Genomic DNA, 22888 nt, shown 5'->3' on the forward strand with positions numbered 1-22888 from the left:
CCTGCAAGACCATTTTCGGTATTCTGGCTTCCTCCAGTCTTCTTACATACAAGTACCATTGTAACTTCCTTCTGTCCATAGCGTCACGTATTCTTTCTCTTACTTCCATTCTCTTTATTATTTCGTCGATTCTTATTTTCTAGAAATTCTTGCTGATCTTCTCTAGAAGTCCGTTTCTACTGCTTGCAGTTTTTTTGCGTCTTTCAGAGTAGTAGTCCAAGTCTCCACTCCATACATAACTATGCTCTGTAGTATCGATTCACATATGATTCTTTTAGTTCGATTTATTACGTTTCTGCTCCATAAGATTGGGTTGAGCTTCCCAATGACCTTACTTCCGCTGCTAATTCTTTTATTAGTTTCTACCTCTGATTTTTCCCTCCAGTGTCCACCCTGATAGCTGAGTGGTTCGAGATGACTGCGTGTTTGTGCTATCCTCATCATTTCGTCATCATTCATGAACGTGGCGAGATTGGACTGAACAAAGTTTGGGAATTTGTACGGGCGCTGATAACCATGCAGTTGGGAGCCCCACAAACCAAACATCATCATCATCATCATCATCATCATCCAGTTTTAGTTCTCAATATGCATACACAAAAAAAAAAGAAAGAAACGGCCGGCTGCTCAGCTATAGTTGACGCAACATCTTCAGATTGGCTTTACACTTTGCATATTTGTTCACTTTGTTCTCAAAATGTCGATACATATGTATGTGAACATATACTCAAAGTGTAATGCCAGTATGAAGATGACAGCATGATTCTGTCGAAACTAGTAATTGAATTAAGGTCTTAAAGTAAATCTTACCGGCAAGGTAACTCAGCATGTTCGGTCAGAGGGTTATCTGCCCTCTGTAATAAAAAAAACTGAGTTAATGGATCAACTACGAACTGAAACGGGTGTCTTGCAGCGTCGGCCTCGAGCAGATACAACGAACGAAAACGAACAAAATGAGATTAAAAAATAATAATAAAAATAAAAAAAGTGGGCAGCGTGATGGATTGCCGTCCTACGGGCCCGGGATCGATTCCCGGCTGGGTCGGGGATTTTCTCCGCTCAGGGACTGGGTGTTGTGTTGTCTTCATCATCATTTCATCCCCATTCGGCGCGCAGGTCGCCCAATGTGGCGTCGAATGTAATAAGACCTGCACCGAGGCGGCCGGACCTGCCCCGTAAGGGGCCTCCCGGTCAATGACGCCAAACGCTCATTTCCATTTCCATTTTCCGTCCAGTTTATTTTCCTCGTCCTGAATTATTAAAATTGACTATTTTCGTATTATCAACTATCTGAACTGAAATGAATAATAAGCAAACTGTATTTAAATTGAAACGTGTTGTAGATACTAGGCTGACGGTGATAGTTCTTAACCTTCCCGCGTTTAGCTTGACGTGTACACTCCAGCTAAGTAAATTCCGGTTGCTCTTAATTCAATTAGTGACCGGTAGTGTCCGCGGAATATAGATCTGAGATAGGGTGGAGGCTAACAGAAGACAGTGTGCGTCTGGGGGAGTCGGTGTAGATTTCGTGGCCACTCGTGGCGACTTAAATGAGGAACTTTCTTATGAGACGGAAGAAATGCGAAATTCGGTTTGTGGGAGAGACTTTATTACTGGGCCTTTGAGGCTCGGTCGCCGCCAGCCGCCAGCCGGCGGGCGGCCTCCTTTCTGCCGGCGCCGCCTTTTGCGCGGGCTCGGCTAATCCCAGCAGGCCGGGCCTTTGTTCCGCGCCATGTGCAAGTCGGCCCTGGCCGCGGGCCCGTGTCGGCGGATGCTCAGACTGCGGGCCTTGCTTGCCTCCCAGCCCCGCTTTTGATAACTAGCCTCCCAACAGCCAGGCGGCCGGGCCTGGCGGCTTCATCTCTGCGCGTCCGACCGCTCTAGGAAAGAGGACTGATGTGCAAAAGCGGGCCTGTACTAACAGTCGAGGAGAGTTCTGGTTGGACAACAGTCTTCGTAATGACACAAAAGGCAACTCAAGAGCCCAGATCATTTCGATCAATTTCTCGTGCGTTCGAGAGCATTCTGTAAGAGGAACAATTAGAATAGACTAGATTAGATGTGTTTTAGTCCCATAGGGATGACATTACGACGGTTTTATATTAAATGAGATAAAATCTTATACCTGTTATCACTCTGACCACGGAATTACTGAAACAGCAGCAACCTGTGTCAGGGTCGCAGATGGGTCTTAACACTTTGCCGACCGGCGCCACCACAGTGGTGTCGTGCGCGAAATAGCGGTCAACGGCCGGCGACACCACAGTGGTGTCGTGTGCATAGTATCGCTCAGTGGCCGGCGACACCACAGTGGTGTCGTGCGCAAAATAACGGTCAATGGCCAGCGACACCACAGTGGTTTCGTGTGCATAGTATCGCTCAGTGGCCGGCGAAACCACAGTGGCGTCGTGAGTGTCGTATCGCTCAGTGGCCAGCGACACCACAGTGGTGTCGTCTGTATAGTATCACTCAGTGGCCGGCGACACCACAATGGTGTCGTGTGCATAGTATCGCTCAGTGGCCGGCGACACCACAGTGGTGTCGTGTGCGTAGTATCGCTCAGTGGCCGGCGACACCACAGTGGTGTCGTGCGCAAAATAACGGTCAATGGCCAGCGACACCACAGTGGTTTCGTGTGCATAGTATCGCTCAGTGGCCGGCGACACCACAGTGGCGTCGTGAGTGTCGTATCGCTCAGTGGCCAGCGACACCGCAGTGGTGTCGTCTGTATAGTATCCCTCAGTGGCCAGTGACACCACAATGGTGTCGTGTGCATAGTATCGTTCAGTGGCCAGTGACATCACAGTGGTGTCGTGAGCATAGTTTCGCGTAGTGACCGGTGACAGCACTTTAGTATCTTTTTCATTCTGTTGGTGTTTTGTTTAGGTAACAATAAGTTACAAACGTCAACAACTTTTTTTTTTTTATAAGGACTTGTGCACTTTCATCATGGCAGACGAAAGAGACGATACGATTATTTACGATGAATGCAAGGTCGTCTTGTCTGACGTTTCGGACGACTTGGCCGATTGGGAAGAAGACATTGGATATCAAAAAAATGAAAGTGAATCAGAATCGTTGGAACATAATGAAATACTTCCAAGAAGAATTCGGCGAACGCTACGGTTGCCAACTGATTCGGATGAATCAGATGAAGAAGACAATGATTTGCTGAGGACCAATAATAAATTTGAAGGATCTCTACATTGGGAACGATTTATTTAAACATATTAGCAACGAAACCAACAAGTATTACAGTCAAAATTGCAGTAGAAGGAAACTGGATAAAAAAATTCCAAAATTCTCGACGTTATGGGACCCGAACTTAGAAAATGGTTTGGGCTTGCTATCCTTACGGGAACTTTAAAAAAAGCAAGGATCGATCATTACTGGTCAACGAATCCGTTGATAGACACACCGATATTTCGCAAAACGATGTCCTGTAACCGATTCAGACAAATATTATCATTTTTACATTTTCTCGACAACAACAATAAACCGGATAACGCCGACCGGCTTTTCAAAGTGCAATTCGTAACTGATTATTTTTCCAAAAAGCTTAAAGAAACGTTTGATCTAAGTCAAAACATTCAATTGATGAAGGAATGATACTGTGGCGTGGACAGTTAAATTTTAAAGTTTAGAATGTGTCGAAAATTACGAAATATGGCATACTCATACGGATGCTGTGTGATTCGAGTACGGGATACAGTTCCTCATTCAAGATATATTCCGGCGCTGGACGACCTTTAGCAAAAGCAGTGGTGGAACTATTGACACCTTCTTATAGGAAGTGGCATCACCTCTACATGTATAATTATTATAACAGTGTAGAACTTGCAGAGAATTTACTTGAAAAGAAAATTCGAGTTTTTGGAACGATACGGCAAAATAGAGGATTTCCGGAAAAATTAAAACGCGCATAAGTCAATGTGTTTGAAGCTTGTCATAAACTGAAAGGTGGCAAGCGGCCGGCGACAAGCCAAGTAATCCGAATTAGCGCTGCCGGCGCCAAGCGAATAAATTTGTACGAAACTTGCGGACACAAAGTGTTAGCATGTCGCAACAGATGCTAAATTTACGTGAGTTGTACTGACCTGTTATCTTTACTCCAAGTAGTTGTCCCAGCGCAGTAAAAGACGAGCCATCAGATCTCCATAAGGTACTGTTGGTCGAAATGGACTGCTACTACGTTCGGTTTGGATATTTAACCCCAGGAAAACTACGAGGAACGTTCAGTAAGTACTGCAACACATTTTTGTTTTCCTCGGCCAGTTTCGGCTGAAAAAGTGCGGAATTTGTTGTGAGACATCGCAGAACATTCCTGCTGCACAGCCTTTAGTTTCATGATATTCCGATAGATGGCAGCGCTTTACGTAATCTTCAAAATGGCGTCTGTAACGGAGTTGCGTTCCAAGCAGAGAGCTGTCATTGAGTTTCTTTTGGCGGAAAACCAGGGCATCGCAAATATTCATAGGCTCTTGCAGAATGTCTACGGTGACCTGGTGGTGAAGAAAAGCACGGTGAGTCGTTGGGCGAGGCGTATCTCATCATCGCAACAAGGTCTCGCAAACTTGTCCGATCTCCTACGTGCCGACCGGCGGCCGGACTCACACATACAGTAATGGAAATAAGTATTCATACACTAGAGCGTGGAAAAGTAAACTGCCTTTATGACAATACGAAACCAAAAACACTAACTGGATATGCACTATTCACATTGGCCAGTCGCCAATGCAGCTATGCTAGTATATAGAACAAGAATGAACAAGCCTTTACAAAACAAATTACAAAAACGTCTGCCAATTTCTCTACTGCGCTAGGAATTAAGTATTCATACACCAACAGGAAATGACACTTCTAACAAAGCCTGTTTAATACTTCGTACGCATACCCTTCCGATGTATTACTCCTCGCAACCTCCGTGACATGGAATGGACCAATTTTCTTGTAGTTTCCGACGTGATACCTTCCCATTCTCGAAGGAGAGCCTCTTACAAAGAGGCCTTACTACGGATGTCGTGTTTTCTCACTCGTGCTTCCAGCTCACTCCACAAGTGTTCGATGGGATTCAGGTCTGGACTCTGAGCTGGTGTTTTAAGAGTGTGGGGAGTGTTGTAGAGCAACCACAGCCGGACAATTTGCGCCGTATGTTTGTCCTGCTGGAAGTAATAATTTCTAGGAAGACCCAAGGCGTCAACACTCTGTTGTAAGTTCTGTTTCAGAATGTTCATATACACAAATCTGTCCATGGTACCTTCCACAAACACTAATTTTCCGACACCGGAGGCTGACATACAGCCCCATACCATCACTCCACCACCTCCGTGCTTCACCGTGGGTTGAATGTTGTTTCGGTCGAGGTCTGTATTCGGTCTTCTCCATACCAAGATCCTAACATCATTTTGCACGATATTAAATTTGCTTTCATCACTAAACAATACAGTATCCCAGAAGTCTGCTGTCTTGGAAACATGCTGTTTCGCGAATTCCATCCGCCACTTCCTGTTCTTTTTGCTGATGTAGGGCTTTCGTCTCGGGACCCTGGCTCTGTAGCCCGAACGATTGAGAATGGTACGAACTGCCCTTGGAGTGATGTCCTTTCGGAAGTGATCATGTACATATGCGGATAGTGCCGACGCTGTCGTTTTCGGCTTTTTTTTATGATCCTTTGTAGCATTCTGGTCTCTCTTGTTGTAAGCTTCTGTGGACGACCGTGTCGTTCACTGTTTATTACTACATGTCTGTTCTTATGTCGCTTAATGATAGATTGCAAAGTCGCTCGGCTTCGTCCTATGATGATCGCAATTTCGGCATACGACTTGTGTTGAAGATGTTGGGAGACAACGATGTTTCGTTCCTCAATGGTCGTTTCCTTCCCCCTGCGGCTCATTCTGCTGTTCCACGGTACCCACTTCCGACGTTTTGTTGCTTCACGGCCGCCACACGACTACTCAAGTGTGGCATGCACTCCGAGACTGCGTCAGCCGTTTGTTTGGTTGAAAGTAGTCCGCTGTATGAATACATTTTGCCCTGTCGTAGACCGTGCGGAGTGTAACATATCTTATTTTCCCAGAATAGATTCATGGCATACGGGAAGCTTCATTACCAAGAACATGGTTATCTGACGCTACATCATCGTACTTATTCGTATCGGCGCTGTGGGTGATTTGCTATCCCAACACACCAGCGTAGTTTGTCACCATGACTGTATGTACAATGCACAGGAAATTGAAGGAACAACTTCAGCGTGTTCGTCGCCACAACAGTGCAAACGAACTTCTCCGTGACTACGCAAGGCATCACATAAGTCTGCGCGCCAGAGAGCCCGGATCTCGCACTTTCCGACTTCCATGTGCTTGGTCCAACGAAAGTCGCACTCTGTGGAAAGCAGCACCTTGCTGATGTAGAGGTTATTGATGCAGCAAGACGCTGGCTCCGACGACGACTAGTAGAGTGGTACCATGCTGGCAAACAGGGCTTCCCAATAAGGTGACGTAAGGTCATCGCACTGAATGGAAGTTATGTTGAAAAATACGGTTTTGTAGACAAAAGAGTGGAGAATAATAAGGTGCATGGGAATACTGAGTAAAACCAATCTTTTTTGAGTAAAAAAGTGTATTATTTATCGAATTCCCCTCGTATTAAGTGTCATAGCTGAGGTTTCAAAGGGATTCCAGTTATTTTATTAACGTTGGTTAAAATAAAACAACAGTAATTACAAAGGGGTATGAATACAGATAGACGATGTACAAATCCACATGCAAAACAATCAACACGTTTAATAAATAAAGTATGTGACCAAAAGTATCCGGACATCTACACTACTGGCCAGTAAAATTGCTACACCACGAAGATGACGTGCTACAGACACGAAATTTAACCGACAGGACGAAGATGCTGTGATATGCAAATGATTAGCTTTTCAGAGCATTCACACAAGGTTGGCGCTGGTGGCGACATCTACAATGTGCTGACATGAGAAAAGTTTCCAACCGATTTCTCATACACGAACAGCAGTTGACCGGCGTTTCCTGGTGAAACGTTGTTGTGATACCTCGTGTAAGGAGGAAAAATGCGCACCATCACGTATCCGACTCTGATAAAGGTCGGATTGTAGCCTATCACGATTGCGGTTTATCGTATCGCGACATTGCTGCTCGCGTTGGTCGAGATGCAATGACTGTTAGCACAATATGAAATCGGTGGGTTCAGGAGGGTAATACGGAACGCCGTGCTGGATTGCAACGGCGTCGTATCAGTAGCAGTCGAGATGACAGGCATCTTATCCGCATGGCTGTAACGGATCGTGTGGCCACGTCTCGATCCCTGAGTCAACAGATGGGGACGTTTGCAAGACAACAAACATCTGACGAACAGTTCGACGACGTTTGCAGCAGCATGGACTATCAGCTCGGAGACCATGGCTGCGGTTACCCTTGACGCTGCATCACAAACAGGAGCGCGTGCGATGGTGTACTGAACGACGAACCTGGGTGCACGAATGGCAAATAGCCATTTTTTCGGATGATCAAGGTTCTGTTTACAGCTTCTTGATGGTCGAATCCGCATTTGGCGACATCTCTGTGAACGCACATTGGAAGCGTGCATTCGTCATCGCCATACTGGCGTATCACCCGGTGTGATGGTATGGGGTGTCATTGGTTACACGTCTCGGTTACCTCTTGTTCGCATTGACGGCACTCTGAATAGTGGACGATACATTTCAGATGTGTTACGACCCGTGGCTCTGCCCTTCATTCGATCTCTGCGAAACTCTACGTTTCAGCTGGGTAATGCACGACCGCGTGTTGCATGTCCTATACGGGCCTTTCTGGATACAGAAAATGTTCGACTGCTGCCTTGGCCAGCACATTCTCCAGATCTCTCACCAACTGAAAACGTCTGGTCAATGGTGGCCGAGCAACTGGCTCGTCACAATACGTCTGTCATTACTCTTGATGAACTGTGGTATCGTGTTGAAGCTGAATGGGCAGCTGTACCTGTACACGCCATCCAAGCTCTGTTTGACCTAATGCCCAGGCGTATCAAGGCCGTTATTACGGCGAGAAGTGGCTATTCTGGGTTCTGATTTCTCAGGATCTATGCACCCAAATTGCGTGAAAATGTAATCACATGTCAGTTCTAGTATAATATATTTGTCCAATGAATTCCCATTTCTGATCTGCATTTCTTCTTGGTGTTGCAATTTTAATGGCCAGTAGTGTATTAGTGGACATTGAAATGGGGTGTGTCCACCCCTTTATGACGTCATGAACTCTGCTGGAGACACTTTCAGTAAGGTCTCTAAATAGAGTCTCAAGAGCCGAAAGCAGAGAAGATAGTGATTTTGGACACTGGAGTCTGAAGCGAAGCCGACGTTCTATCTTACCCCTCACGGCATCCATTGGGTCCAGGTGGAGACTCAGGACAGGACAGTCTATTTCAGAAATCAATGCCTCTCAGACGCTACTTTCTGACAGGGTGCATTGTCGTGATGATACAGTTATCCTCATTGTGGAAACCTCCTATCCTAACTGTTTCTCTAAAGAAAACATGCTGTAAAATATGTTCATATACTTCCTCATTTAGCGTCTCTTTAGCGCAATAGGGCACCATACACTAATCATGAAAAACTCCCCCATACCGTAACACCACCTCCTCCTCCTCCACACTTCGCTGTTGGCGCTAAGGATTATGGCACGTAACGTTCTCCGTGCATTCGCAAAAACTCAAACCCTTCCACTGGATTTCCATGGGGTATAACGTGTTTCGTCACTGCAAACTACTCCTTTTCATCATCCAATGTCCAGTGGCTACGCTATTTACATCACGTCAAGTGTCGCTTGGTTATAGAAATCCCTGATTTGTTAGGAGCTGCTCGTCTATCGTACCCCATCATTTTTCAACACCCTACGCACATTTGATGTGATAACTGAACTGGTGGAAGCACTATGGAATTGACGACTGGTTCCTTCCAGTGATTTCATGAGATTTTTTACAACCACCTTCCGCAATGCTCGATTGTATCTGTTCGTCAGCACATGAGGTCTGCCGGGTATTGTTTTAACTGTGGTTTTTCTTCTCATTGCCAATTTACAGTCACATCTCTAACTGTTGGCCTGGGCATGTTAACAAGGGTTGGAATGTCCTCGATGGGTTCATTCCCCAGGTGTCAACAACGTTTAAGGTCACCGAGCGCTCCTGACCGACACATTGTCCTGTTGCTGTTTCTCTACTGACAACATAGGCATGCGTCTTCAAATACAAAGATAGGTAAACAGGCGTAATAAGCCTATATAAGGCAACAAGTGTCTGGCGCAGTTGTTAGATCGGTTACTGCTTCTACGACGGCAGTTTATCAAGATTTAAGTGAGTTTGAACATGGTCTTATACTAGAGCGAGGGACACAGCGTCTCCGAGGTAGCGATGACGTGGGGAATTTTTCAGTACGACGACTTCACGAATGTACCGTGAATATGATGAATCCGGTAAAACATCAAATCTCCGACACTACTGCTGCGGCCAGAAAAAGATCGGGACCAACGACTACTCAAGAGGTTCAACGTGACAGAAGTGCAATCCTTCCGCAAATTGCTGCAGATTTCAATGCTGGGCCATCAACAAGTCTCAGCTTGCGAACCATTCAACGAAACGTCATCGATATGGGCTTTCGGAGCCGAAGCCCACTCGTGCTCCATTGATGACTGCACGACACAAATCTTTACGCCTCGCCTTGGCCTGTCAACACTGACACTGGACTGTTGATGACTGGAAACATGTTGCCTGGTCAGATGAGTCACGTTTGAAATTTTATCGAGCCAATGGACGTGTGCGGTTATGGAGACAACCTCATGAATCCATGGACGCTGCAGGTCAGCAGGGGACTGTTCAAGCTGGTGGATGCACTATAATAGTGTGGGGTGTGTGCAGTTGGAGTGATATGGGACCCCCGATACGTCTAGATACGACTCTGACAGGTGACGCGTACGTAAGCATCCTGTCTGATCACCTGTATCCATTCAAGTCCACTGTCCATTCCGACAGGCTTGGGCAATTCCAGTAGGACAATGCGATACTCCACACGTCCAGAATTGATACACAGTGGCTCCAGGAACACTATCCTGAGTTTAAACACTTCCTCTGGCCACCAAAATCCCCAGACATAAACATTATAGAGCATATCTGGGACGCCTTGCAACGTTGAAAGGTATGTGCTAAGGTCTGATCAGGGTAGATCCAGAAAATAAAGTCGGTAGTTGCCAACCGCAAGGTGTAATGAGTATAATATCTTTGAGTACGAGGTTCTTTGATGGTTACGAGAGCCGGGCGCGCGCAGTAAAAAACTCGTGAGTCGCAGCTAGGTGCCCGGAGGAAGCCGACGTGTGGTGACAGCTTTAAGGTAGGACGCGCGCTCGCTGCGCAGTTACACTCAGAGAACTTAAGAACGAAAGAGAGAGAAGATAGAGGCCTCTGTGCAATATATATGTGCAGTACATGGTTTGAAATCGATTTTGGTATAACTAAGGTTATCAGAGCAAAGTTATTTCAAGTAACAAATTTTATGCCATTGCACAACTGGCATTATTCAAGGCAAGATATAATTTCATTAAATAAACATCAGGGCCAAAATTTAATTTTTCAGTACCATCTTAATGCCATTGCACAAACGGCATTATTCTCTTAAACTTGATTGCCGAGTCAAATACATGTTTCGTTACTGGCAAAATGGAGGAGTGCAAGAAACAAGTTCGCAGACGCAGTCAGATGCAGGTTTGTTGAATAATTAATTTGGAACAATCTTATCATTGATACTTTCACTAATTAAAAAGGAAATTATTTTGGTTAGATACTTTCAACTTGGTTTTCAGAAGAAATCTCCACCCCCACGTACTCTTACGGATTTTTGGACAGCTCTGCAGAATTCATTATGTCAGGTCCCTCCAGCACTTCTTCAGACTTTAGCCGGTCCATGCCACGTCGTTTTGCGGCACTTCTGCGTGCTCGCGGGAGCCCTACACGATACTAGGAAGGTGTACCAGTTTCTGTGTAAGAAGGGTTCAAATGTCCTTGAAGGGCTTCTTTCCCGGGTTACAAGCAATGACTAGTCCACGTTTGAAATCATTGAGTGCTCCTGGCCTATACGTTCTCCTGTTAATGTTTCTCTATTGACAGCATAATACTCCCCATCTGCTTTGTAACTTCTGGGTTCGCCCCTACTTACATCTCGTGGTCAATTCGTCACTACAGAGTGTTAGGATATTTTTGATCAGGTATTGTGCTTCTGAGGGAAGTAGATCTAACCCGAGCTGGTGGATTAAAATTTAACTACGGACTTGGTGCCAATATTAAACTGAAAATAATATATGCAACGGTAGGTTCTCTAGAAAATTTGTCAAAAATTTACTTGATTCACTTTAATTCTCAATCCTCAATCGAACGTACTCGATTTTGAAGTTGTCTCTGTTCCTTTTAGCCGGCCGGAGTGGCCGAGCGGTTCTAGGCGCTACAATCTGGAACCGCGCGACCGCTACGGCCGCAGGTTCGAATCCTGCCTCAGGCATAGATGTGTGTAATGTCCTTAGGTTAGTTATGTTTAAGTAGTTCTAAGTTCTAGGGCTTCCCCATGAACCATGGACCTTGCCGTTGGTGGGGAGGCTTGCATGCCTCAGCGATACAGATGGCCGTACCGTAGGTGCAACCACAACGGAGGGGTATCTGTTGAGAGGCCAGACAAACGTGTGGTTCCTGAAGAGGGGCAGCAGCCTTTCCAGTAGTTGCAGGGGCAACAGTCTGGATGATTGACTGACCTGGCCTTGCAACAATAACCAAAACGGCCTTGCTGTGCTGGTACTGTGAACGGCTGAAAGCAAGGGGAAACTACGGCCGTAATTTTTCCCGAGGGCATGCAGCTTAACTGTATGGATAAAAGATGATGGCGTCCTCTTGGGTAAAATATTCCGGAGGTAAAATAGTCCCCCATTCGGATCTCCGGGCGGGGACTACTCAAGAGGACGTCGTTATCAGGAAAAACAAAACTGGCGTTCTACGGATCAGAGCGTGGAATGTCAGATCCCTTAACTGGGCAGGTAGATTAGAAAATTTAAAAAGGGAAATGGATAGGTTAAAGTTAGATATAGTGGGAATTAGTGAAGTTCGGTGGCAGGAGGAACAAGACTTTTGGTCAGGTGAATACAGGGTTATAAACACAAAATCAAATAGGAGTAATGCAGGGGTAGGTTTAATAATGAATAAAAAAATAGGAGTGCGGATAAGCTACTACAAACAGCATAGTGAACGCATTATTGTGGCCAAGATAGACACGAAGCCCATGCCTACTACAGTAGTACAAGTTTATATGCCAACTAGCTCTGCAGATGATGAAGAAATTGAAGAAATGTATGATGAGATAAAAGAAATTATTCAGCTAGTGAAGGGAGACGAAAATTTCATAGTCATGGGTGACTGGAATTCGAGAGTAGGAAAAGGGAGAGAAGGAAACATAGTAGGTGAATATGGATTGGGGCTAAGAAATGAAAGAGGAAGCCGCCTGGTAGAATTCTGCACAGAGCATAACTTAATCATAGCTAACACTTGGTTCAAGAATCATAAAAGAAGGTTGTATACATGGAAGAATCAAGGAGATACTAGAAGGTATCAGACAGATTATATAATGGTAAGACAGAGATTTAGGAACCAGGTTTTAAATTGTAAGACATTTCCAGGGGCAGATGTGGTCTCTGACCACAATCTATTGGTTATGAACTGTAGATTAAAACTGAAGAAACTGCAAAAAGGTGGGAATTTAAGGAGATGGGATCTTGATAAACTGACTGAACCAGAGGTTGTATAGAGTTTCAGGGAGAGCATAAGGGAACAATTGGCCGGCATGGGGGAAAGACGTACAGTAGAAGAAGAATGGGTAGCTCTGAGGGATGAAGTAGTGAAGGCAGCAGAGGATCAAGTAGGTAAAAAGACGAGGGTTAGTAGAAATCCGTGGGTAACAGAAGAAATATTAAACTTAATTGATGAAAGGAGAAAATATAAAAATGCAGTAAATGAAGCAGGCAAAAAGGAATACAGACGTCTCAAAAATGAGATCGACAGGAAGTGCAAAATGGCTAAGCAGGGCCGGCCGCGGTGGTCTCACGGTTCTAGGCGCGCAGTCCGGAACCGTGCGACTGCTACGGTCGCAGGTTCGAATCCTGCCTCGGGCATGGGTGTGTGTGTGTGATGTCCTTAGATTAGTTAGGTTTAAGTAGTTCTAAGTTCTAGGGGACTGATGACCACAGCTGTTAAGTCCCATAGTGCTCCGAGCCATTTGAACCATTTGGCTAAGCAGGGATGGCTAGAGGACAAATGTAAGGATGCAGAGGCTTATCTCACTAGGGGTAAGATAGTTACTGCCTACAGGAAAATTAAAGAGACCTTTGGAGAAAAGAGAACCACTTGTATGAATATCAAGAGCTCAGATGGAAACCCAATTCTAAGAGAAGAAGGGAAAGCAGAAAGGTGGAAGGAGTATATAGAGGGTCTATACATGAGCGATGTACTTAAGGACAATATTATGGAAATGGAAGAGGATGTAGATGAAGATGAAATGGGAGATAAGATACTGCGTGAAGAGTTTGACAGAGTACTGAAAGACCTGGGTCGAAACAAGGCCCCGGGAGTAGACAACATTCCATTAGAACTACTGATGGCCTTGGGAGAGCCAGTCCTGACAAAAGTCTACCATCTGGTGGGTAAGATGTATGAGACAGCCGTAATACCCTCAGACTTCAAGAAGAATATAATAATTCCAATCCCACAGAAAGCAGGTGTTGACAGATGTGAAAATTACCGAACTATCAGTTTAATAAGTCACAGCTGCAAAATACTAACCCGAATTCTTTACAGACGAATGGAAAAACTGGTAGAAGCCGACCTCGGGGAAGATCAGTTTGGATTCCGTAGAAATGTTGGAACACGTGAGGCAATACTGACCTTACGACTTATCTTAGAAGAAAGATTAAGGAAAGGCAAACCTACGTTTCTAGCATTTGTTGACTTAGAGAAAGCTTGTGACAATGTTGACTGGAATACACTCTTTCAAATTTTAAAGGTGGCGTGGGTAAAATACATGGAGCGAAAGGCTATTTACAATTTGTACAGAAACCAGATGGCAGTTATAAGAGTCGAGGGGCATGAACGGGAAGGGAGTGAGACAGGGTTGTAGCCTCTCCCTGATGTTATTGAATCTGTATATTGAGCCAGCAATAAAGGAAATAAAAGAAAAATTCGGAGTAGGTATTAAAATCCATGGAGAAGAAATAAAAACTTCGAGGTTCGCCGATGACATTGGAATTCTATCAGAGACAGCAAAGGACTTGGAAGAGCAGTTGAACGGAATGGACAGCGTCTTGAAAGGAGGATATAAGATGAACATTAACAAAAGCAAAACGAGGATAATGGAATGTAGTGGAATTAACTCGGGTGATGCTGAGGGAATTAGATTAGGAAATGAGACACTTAAAGTAGTAAAAGAGTTTTGCTATTTGGGGAGCAAAATAACTGATGATGGTCGAAGTAGAGAATATATAAAATGTAGACTGGCAATGGCAAGGAAAGCGTTTACGAAGAAGAGAAATTTGTTAACATCGAGTATAGATTTGAGTGTCAGGAAGTCGTTTCTGAAAGTATTTGTATGGAGTGTAGCCATGTATGGAAGTGAAACATGGACGATAAATAGTTTGGACAAGAAGAGAATAGAAGCTTTGGAAATGTGGTGCTACAGTAGAATGCTGAAGATTAGATGGGTAGATCACATAACTAATGATGAAGTATTGAATAGAATTGGGGAGAAGAGGAGTATGTGGCACAACTTGACAAAAAGAAGGGACCGGTTAGTAGGACATGTTCTGAGGCATCAAGGGATCACAAATTTAGCATTGGAGGGCAGCGTGGAGGGTAAAAATCGTAGAGGGAGACCAAGAGATGAATACACTAAGCAGATTCAGAAGGATGTGGGTTGCAGTAAGTACTGGGAGATGAAGAAGCTTGCACAGGATAGGGGAGCATGGAGAGCTGCATCAAACCAGTCTCAGGACTGAAGACCACAACAACAACAACAAGTTCTAGGCGACTGATGACCTCTGAAGTTAAGTCCCATAGTGCTCAGAGCCATTTTTTTTTTGTTCCTTTATGCTTTTCCGGCGTTATCGATATTTTTTCGCGTGAGGAAGTGAGTGTATTTTCTGAAATGAGCACTGTAGCGTGCCCGGAGTGGATGTTAGTAGCGTCGGAGAGCAGGGCCTCGGGCAAGTGGGTGTCGCCTGCAGCGCTAACGACCTGTGTACCGCGTGGCGCGTTATCGAGTTAGCGTCAGGCGCGCCGGACGCGGATCCGAGTTTTAACCCCGTTACCTCCGCTCTGCCGACTCCCGCCCCAGTTCCGCTCTCGCTGCCTCCCACAGGCCTCCTCTGTCTCCGCCCATCCCACTGGTAACGAGATTCATCGCGTTCACCCAAGTATGCAAATGTACGCTCCCACTGTCCAGGGGTATTCTGTCAAGCGTATTACGTCCCCCCACCCCTCCATTCCCCTGCCCGGCCATCCCTCTCTCCCTCTCTCTCTATAGAATAGCGAGACGCTGCCACATCCTTCTAAAAACTCACGTAGTTCCGCGCTTGACAGAGATACTAGATTGGTGCATAAGCTCGCAGCGTTTTTTCACAAGTTTAATAAACGCCACAGACACATATAACAGAAAATTTAGTTATCAATAATACACTGAAGAGCCAGAGAAACTGCTAAACCTGCCTAGTATCGAGCACGCAGAAGTGCCGCAAAACGAAGTGGTATGGACCCGGCTAATGTCCGAAGTAGTGCTGGAGGGAACAGACACCACGAATCCTGCAGGGCTGTCCATAAATCCGTAAGAGTACATGGCGGTGGAGATCTCTTCTCAACCCCACGTTGCAAGGCATCCCAGATATGTTCTATAATGTTCATGTCTGGGAAGTTTGTTGGACAGAGGAAGTGTTTGAACTCAGGAAAGTGTTCCTGGAGCCACTGTGTAGCAATTCTGGATGTGTGGAGTATCGCATTGTCCTGCTGGAATTGCCCAAGCCTGTTGCAATGCACAGTGGACATGAATGGATGCAGGTGATCACACAGGATGTTTACGTACGTTTCAGCTGTCACAGTCGTATCTAGACGTATCAGGGGTTCCACACCACTCCAACTTCACGTGTCCCACTCCATTCCAGAGCCTCCGCCAGCCTGAACAGTCCTCTGCTGACATACATGGTCCATGGATTCATGAGGTTGTCTCCATACCCGTTCGATACAATTCTAAAAGAGATTCGTCCGACCAGGCAACATGTTTCCAGTCATCAACAGTCCAATGTCGGTGTTGACGGGCCCAGACTAGGCGTAAAGCTTTGTGTCGTTCAATCATGTACACGAATGTGCCTTCAGCTCCGAAAGCCCATATCGATGATACTTCGTTGATTGGTTCGCACGCTGACACTTGTTGATGGCCCAGCATTGAAATCTGCAGCAATTTGCGGAAGGGCTGCACTTCTGTCACGTTGAACGAATCTTAGCAGTCGTCGTTGGTCCCTTTCTTGAAGAATCTTTTTCCCGGCGCAACGATGTCCCTGATTTGGTGTTTTCTCGGATTCCTGATATCCACGGTACACTCGTAAAATGGTCGTACTGGAAAATCCCCACTTCATCGCTACGTTGGAGATGCTTTGTCCCATCGCTCGTACGCCGACTATAACACCACGTTAAACTCACATTTTGATGACCTGCCATTGTAGCAGCAGTAATCGATCTAACAACTGCGCCAGACACTTGTCTTATGAGGACGTTGCCCATCGTAGCGCCGTATTTTGCTCGTTTCTTATCTCTGTATTACCAGTTTCTTTGGCCCTTCAGTGTACATTCTCCTTCACTATTGATAACTGTTTGCCAACGCTGAGGTAATTTTCCGATTCCGTGACTTTACAAATATCCTGGTTTTGGGGCGAAGAACGCGTCGATCCATTTTCGGAGCGTATTATCATCCGGAAAGGAAGTGTCTTGAAGGTTGTTCGAGAAATAGCGGAAAAGCTGAAAATCTGAGGTCGCAAGATCAGCTGAATAAGGTGGGTGCAGAATGACTTGACAATCCCTGTATAGTGTTTTATGTCAGTCTAGCAGAATGCGGGCGGAGGTTATCGTAAAGTAAAATCACTTCACGCAGTCTTCCTAGTCGTTGTTCTTGGACTGCATCTGCAAATCGTCTCAGTTATCGACAAGAAATGTCAGGGGTGATGGCTACACCTCGGGGAAGCAATTCGTAGTACACCAAACCGTCACTGTTCCACCAGATGAATAATATTACCTTTCGTGGACGGGCGCAAGTCTTTGTACAAGTAGTTGCTGCTTTGTTTGGTCTCAACCATTCCTTTCCTTTAGCAGAAAGATACCATTTCTCGTCACCACTAACGATATATGGTAGGAGTGAACGGTGTTGTTCACAAACCAATTCATGACGAGCAAGCAGAGATGCACTTATGGCCATCCGCAAATTGTTGTGGTTTTGACTTTGTGTGGTACCCTCACGCCCGATCGTTGTACGTTCCTCATTGCATGCAAATGTCGCACTATAATGGAACGATAACGGTTCATCACATTTGCCAGTTCTCGACTACAATGATGTGGATCATAGTGGATTCATGCATTCAAACAATCTTCATCAAACCCCAAAGGCCTTCCTGAACGTGGAGAGTCACTAATGTCAAAACGATCCTCCTCAAAACGAGAAAAACATTTTCTTGTCTTGCTCTGTTCAGTGGCAAATGTTTCTGGCTGCCTCTTCTCCTGTGATCCCTCTACTGAACTCAATCAGAAGAATATGTCGGGAATGTTGCGATTTTCCACTTGGCACTCCATTTTCTAGCGTCCACAGCTCCACTCACTATCTACAAATGACATAATGATGATATGTTAATTCCATTAGCAACAGTGAACTAAAAAATAAAAAATGACAATCGATAAATAAATCCAAAGCAACCTGAATATCAACATGCAAAACCCAAACGCTACTAACTTATGCGTCAACCTAATACTGTTCAGATTTCACGGAAGTCCAAAGCAATTTTACCGTCGATTTGATTTCGTCTTAAGTACTTTTGCATCAAATATTCTGAGGTGCAGATATTATAGTAGTGGAAAATCGTAGTTTTTGCCGTTGTGGTATCGGTATGAGAAAGGACAAAGCTTAAATTGAATAAAAAATGTACCACACGCCGCACACACGAAAGCAAACGTAGAGAAGTGTGGGTCATGAGTTTTGACGCCTCTGCAGGGTCAAACAGGCTGCGCAAGTATATTGTGGAAAGAATTGAGGCATAGTTGTGAGGGTTCCTTCATTCTGTATGTGGATTCGTTGAAAGATCATGTGTATTACCTCACGTACTGCTACGTCGACCTTAAGAACCGCCAGCCGGCCGCGGTGGTCTCGCGGTTCTAGGCGCGCAGTCCGGAACCGTGCGACTGCTACGGTCGCAGGTTCGAATTCTGCCTCGGGCATGGATGTGTGTGATGTCCTTAGGTTAGTTAGGTTTAAGTAGTTCTAAGTTCTAGGGGACTGATGACCACAGCAGTTGAGTCCCATAGTGCTCAGAGCCATTTGAACCATTTAAGAACCGCCACTGATTGGCGCGTTTCAGGATGTAATTCTGGTTCGGACGATTCCTCGTCCAGAAGACAAGATGAGGAACATGGTGACAGTATTATCGAAGAGAGCAACGGAAATAATAGACACACTGCACGAGATGGTATTTGCCAATGTCGTATTAGTCAGGACGCGTACACTGTCTTTTTCTGTTCCTTGAACTGCCTCATTTGACGCTATAGTCACGCCGACCACTCGTCATTTGATGTCCAGCTTAGGGATGGGCGAGAGCTATCGATGCATCAAAATATCCATATTTCTACAAAATGATATCTGTATATTTCGTCGATCACTTAATTATCGATGTGTCGGTTAATCAATATTTAATATTAAATATCGAATGTGATATTTTATTAGTCTTTTCTTCATTCATTTGCACTGTAGTTCTCATCAGCGAATTTCTTGCCCATTCCAACTATTACCAATCTTTGCAGTCTAACAGTATACGTCTTGCAGTGGACTTAATTTAATTTCATAGTTGAGTACCAGATTTGAACACGAATGTATCTATACTGCATAATCATTCACTTTGATTTTCTCATTGCAGTGTCAGCTCTAATAGTGGAAATAACTAAGGAAATTCGTTCCGAGCATAGGCGGATGGGTCAGTTGTCACTTGAACAAAAAGCTCAGATGTAATACAAGAAAGCTCTAACAAGCCTTCAATTTTGCCACGGCATGAAAAACTGTTGTCCGAAAGATCAATCGCAAAAGAAATTCCAAGCTCTGATTCTCTGCCAAATGAGCTAGAACGTCACCTCGATCAACCACGTTCAGGACGGAACTGTGATCCTGTAAAGTTCTGGACTGATAGTCGTCATTTCACACCTGTTTTGGCAGAAATTGCTCAAAACCGCTTAATATGTTAGGCCTGTTCTATTCCGTCCGGAAGAGTGACTTCCTTAGAAAATTTGTACGACTATGTGACAGAAAACAGTAGTAGGCTGATTGTAGAACATATTAAATAAACAATTCTGTTAATGTCTGTCAGCCATGATTATCGCTTCCATTAAAATTAGTTTTTTTCTAAATAATTAATTTTATAATACATTGTGTGTTTTATTGGTTAATGGCTACTGGCTCTGAGCACTATGGGACTTAACAGCGGAGGTCATCAGTCCCCTAGAACTTAGAACTACTTAAACCTAACTAACCTAAGGGAGTCACACACGTCCATGCTCGAGGCAGGATTCGAACCTGCGACCGTAGCGGTCGCGCGGTTCCAGACTGAAGCGCCTAGAACCGCTCAGCCACCACGGCCGGCTATTGGTTAAAGTTGGGTATAACTAAAGTATTTGTCAATTTTTAAATGTTTGTTAATCATTTATGAGACTACGATCAATTTTTTTAATTCCTGTAAATTTTGAAAATATCGACCGATAAATCGTAACATCGATACTTACGGTCGATAATACCTATATCTTTTGTAAATATTGATACAGGATATAGCCATACATTTAAATAGTCCAGTATTCTGTGCACTACTGGTTGATCTCTGGCAAAATTCTCCCGTACTTCATTCAGTTCCACTGAGTAGTTAATATGTTACTTTATCTACATCATCCTTTAATTTTGCACATCAGCGTAGATTAGGTACGTTTACGTTACTGACACACTTCATGACGAACCTTTGAAATTTAAATGTTTTGTATAAATTTTTCCGTTGTTTTCACGTCCAGCTTGGGGCATAACGCAATTACAGAGGTGTAGGAGATGAAAATAAAAGCACCTGTCGCGCGTGACAATTCGTAAACAAACCAGCCTCAAACAAAATCGGCTGCCGACGTATTTCTCATTTTTTTCCTCTCTGCCGCGCTCGTTTTCGGGTTATTAGCACTGATAACCAGCCCCACAGCTTTGCGTCGGCCACAGAGCGTAGCTCATCGCCAGCCCGGATGCAGTAACGCGTCAGCACACGCACGCTTCAGGTGCCGGACCTGCCAGAACTGACACGTTCATTTAATCCGCAGAGCGGTGCGGCGCTGCGAGCGGTAAAAAGCGCGCCAATTAGCGAGCGCTACGTGCGTGACTTCTCACCTGCCGCGGCTGCAGTACCGGCCACTGGCGTGAAACTCATACAGGGACTCCGCCTAATACGACCTTAGTTCGCTGCCAGGCCACCTGGAGCGCTGCAAGTTTATCAGTCCAAGATCTCAGCTTCCTACTGGACGATTTAAACTCTTCCATATTTGACGTGTTGAGAGTACGAGTGGTACAAGTGCTTGCTGAAGCAAACTGAGTAAATGACTGTCAAAGTTAAATGGCTGTTTATAAATTCCTATCTACAGATCAGATATTTTTTTCTAGTGGTCACTTTGTCTGTCTATCTGTAGGTATGGATAAACTTACCTTTCATGACTAAGGACGTTAAGTAACCAATGCAACACTTTTTTCTGAAAATACACTACTGGCCATTAAAATTGCTACACCACGAAGATGACGTGCTACAGACGCGGAATTTAACCGACAGGAAGAAGATGCTGTGATTTGCAATGATTAGCTCTTCAGAGCATTTACACAAGGTTGGCGCCGGTAGCGACACCTACAACGTGCTGACATGAGGAAAGTTTCCAACCGATTTCTTATGCACAAACAGCAGTTGACGACTTTTCCTGGTGATGCCTTGCGTAAAGAGGAGAAATGCGTACCATCACGTTTCCGACTTTGATAAAGGTCGGATCGTAGCCTATCGCGATTGCGGTTTATCGTATCGCGACATTGCTGCTCGTGTTGGTCGAGATCCAATGACTGTTAGCAGAATATTGAATCGGTGGGTTCAGGAGGGTAATACGGAACGCCGTGCTGGATCCCAACGGCCTCGTATCACTAGCAGTCGAGATGACAGGCATCTTATCCGCATGGTTGTAACGGATCGTGCAGCCACGTCTCGATCCCTGAGTCAACAGATGGGTACGTTTGCAGGACAACAACCATCTGCACGAATAGTTCGACGACGTTTACTGCAGCGTGGACTATCAGCTCGGAGATCATGGCTGCGGTTACCCTTGACGCTGCATCACAGACACGAGCGCCTGCGATGGAGTACTCAACGACGAACCTGGGTGCACGAATGGCAAAACATCATTTTCTCGAATGAATCCAGGTTCTGTTTACAGCATCATGATGGTCGCATCCGTGTTTGGCGACATCGCGGTGAACGCACATTGGAAGCGTGTATTCGTCATCGCCATACTGGCGTATCACCCGGCTTGATAGCATGGGGTGCCATTGGTTACACGTCTCGGTCACCTGTTGTTCGCATTGACGGCACTTTGAACAGTGAACGTTGCATTTCAGATGTGTTACGACCCGTGGCTCCTTCATTCGATCCCTGCGAAGCCCTACATTTCAGCAGGATAATGCACGACTGCATGTTGCAGTCCTGTACGGGCCTTTCTGGATACAGAAAATGTTCGACTGCTGGCCTAGCCAGCACATTCTCCAAATCTCTCACCAATTGAAAACGTCTGGTCAATGGTGGTCGAGCAACTGGCTCGTCACAATACGCCAGTCACTACTCTTGATGAACTGTGGTATCGTGTTGAAGCTTCATGGGCAGCTGTACCTGTACACGCCATGCAAGTTCTGCTTGACTCAATGCCCAGGCGTATCAAGGCCGTTATTACGGCTAGAGGTGGTTGTTCTGGGTACTGATTTCTCAGTATCTATGCACCCAAATTGCGTGAAAATGTAATCACATGTCAGTTCTAGTATAATATATTTGTCCAATGAATACCCGTTCATCATCTGCATTTCTTCTTGGTGTAGCAATTTTAATGGCCAGTAGTGTAGGTTGATTTTATTCAGGATTCATCATATTATTCCCCATTCTTTTGGCTACCAAACCCCGTTTTTTAACATAATCTCCGTCAGTGCGACGACCTCACGTCACCTTACTGGGAAGGACTATATGCCCAATGGTAACACTCTACTGGTGGGCGTCAGAGCCAACATCCTGTTACATCAGTAACCTCCCTATCATTCACATGCTACTTTCCACGGAGTGCGTCATTCATTGGGATGGAAGTCGGAAGGTTAGAGATCGGGGCTGCAGGGTGGATGACAAAGAACAGTCCAGTGAGGCTTTGTGAGTTCCTGTCGGGTGTTCAGACTTGTGTGAAGCTTTGCCAGCTCTCCTCAGACATTCTGCAAGCGCCTATGAATATCTGCGATGCTCTG

General features: G+C 45.1%; 1 protein-coding gene across 1 annotated transcript in view; it reads left to right on the forward strand.

Annotated features, from left to right (window-relative positions):
* LOC126251437 (disintegrin and metalloproteinase domain-containing protein 22) overlaps positions 1–22888 on the forward strand; it is a 1101455-nt gene that overhangs the window by 864925 nt on the left and 213642 nt on the right. The window lies entirely within an intron of this gene.

The sequence above is a fragment of the Schistocerca nitens genome, chromosome 4, assembly GCF_023898315.1.
Source record: "Schistocerca nitens isolate TAMUIC-IGC-003100 chromosome 4, iqSchNite1.1, whole genome shotgun sequence".
NCBI classification, from domain to species: Eukaryota; Metazoa; Arthropoda; class Insecta; order Orthoptera; family Acrididae; genus Schistocerca; species Schistocerca nitens.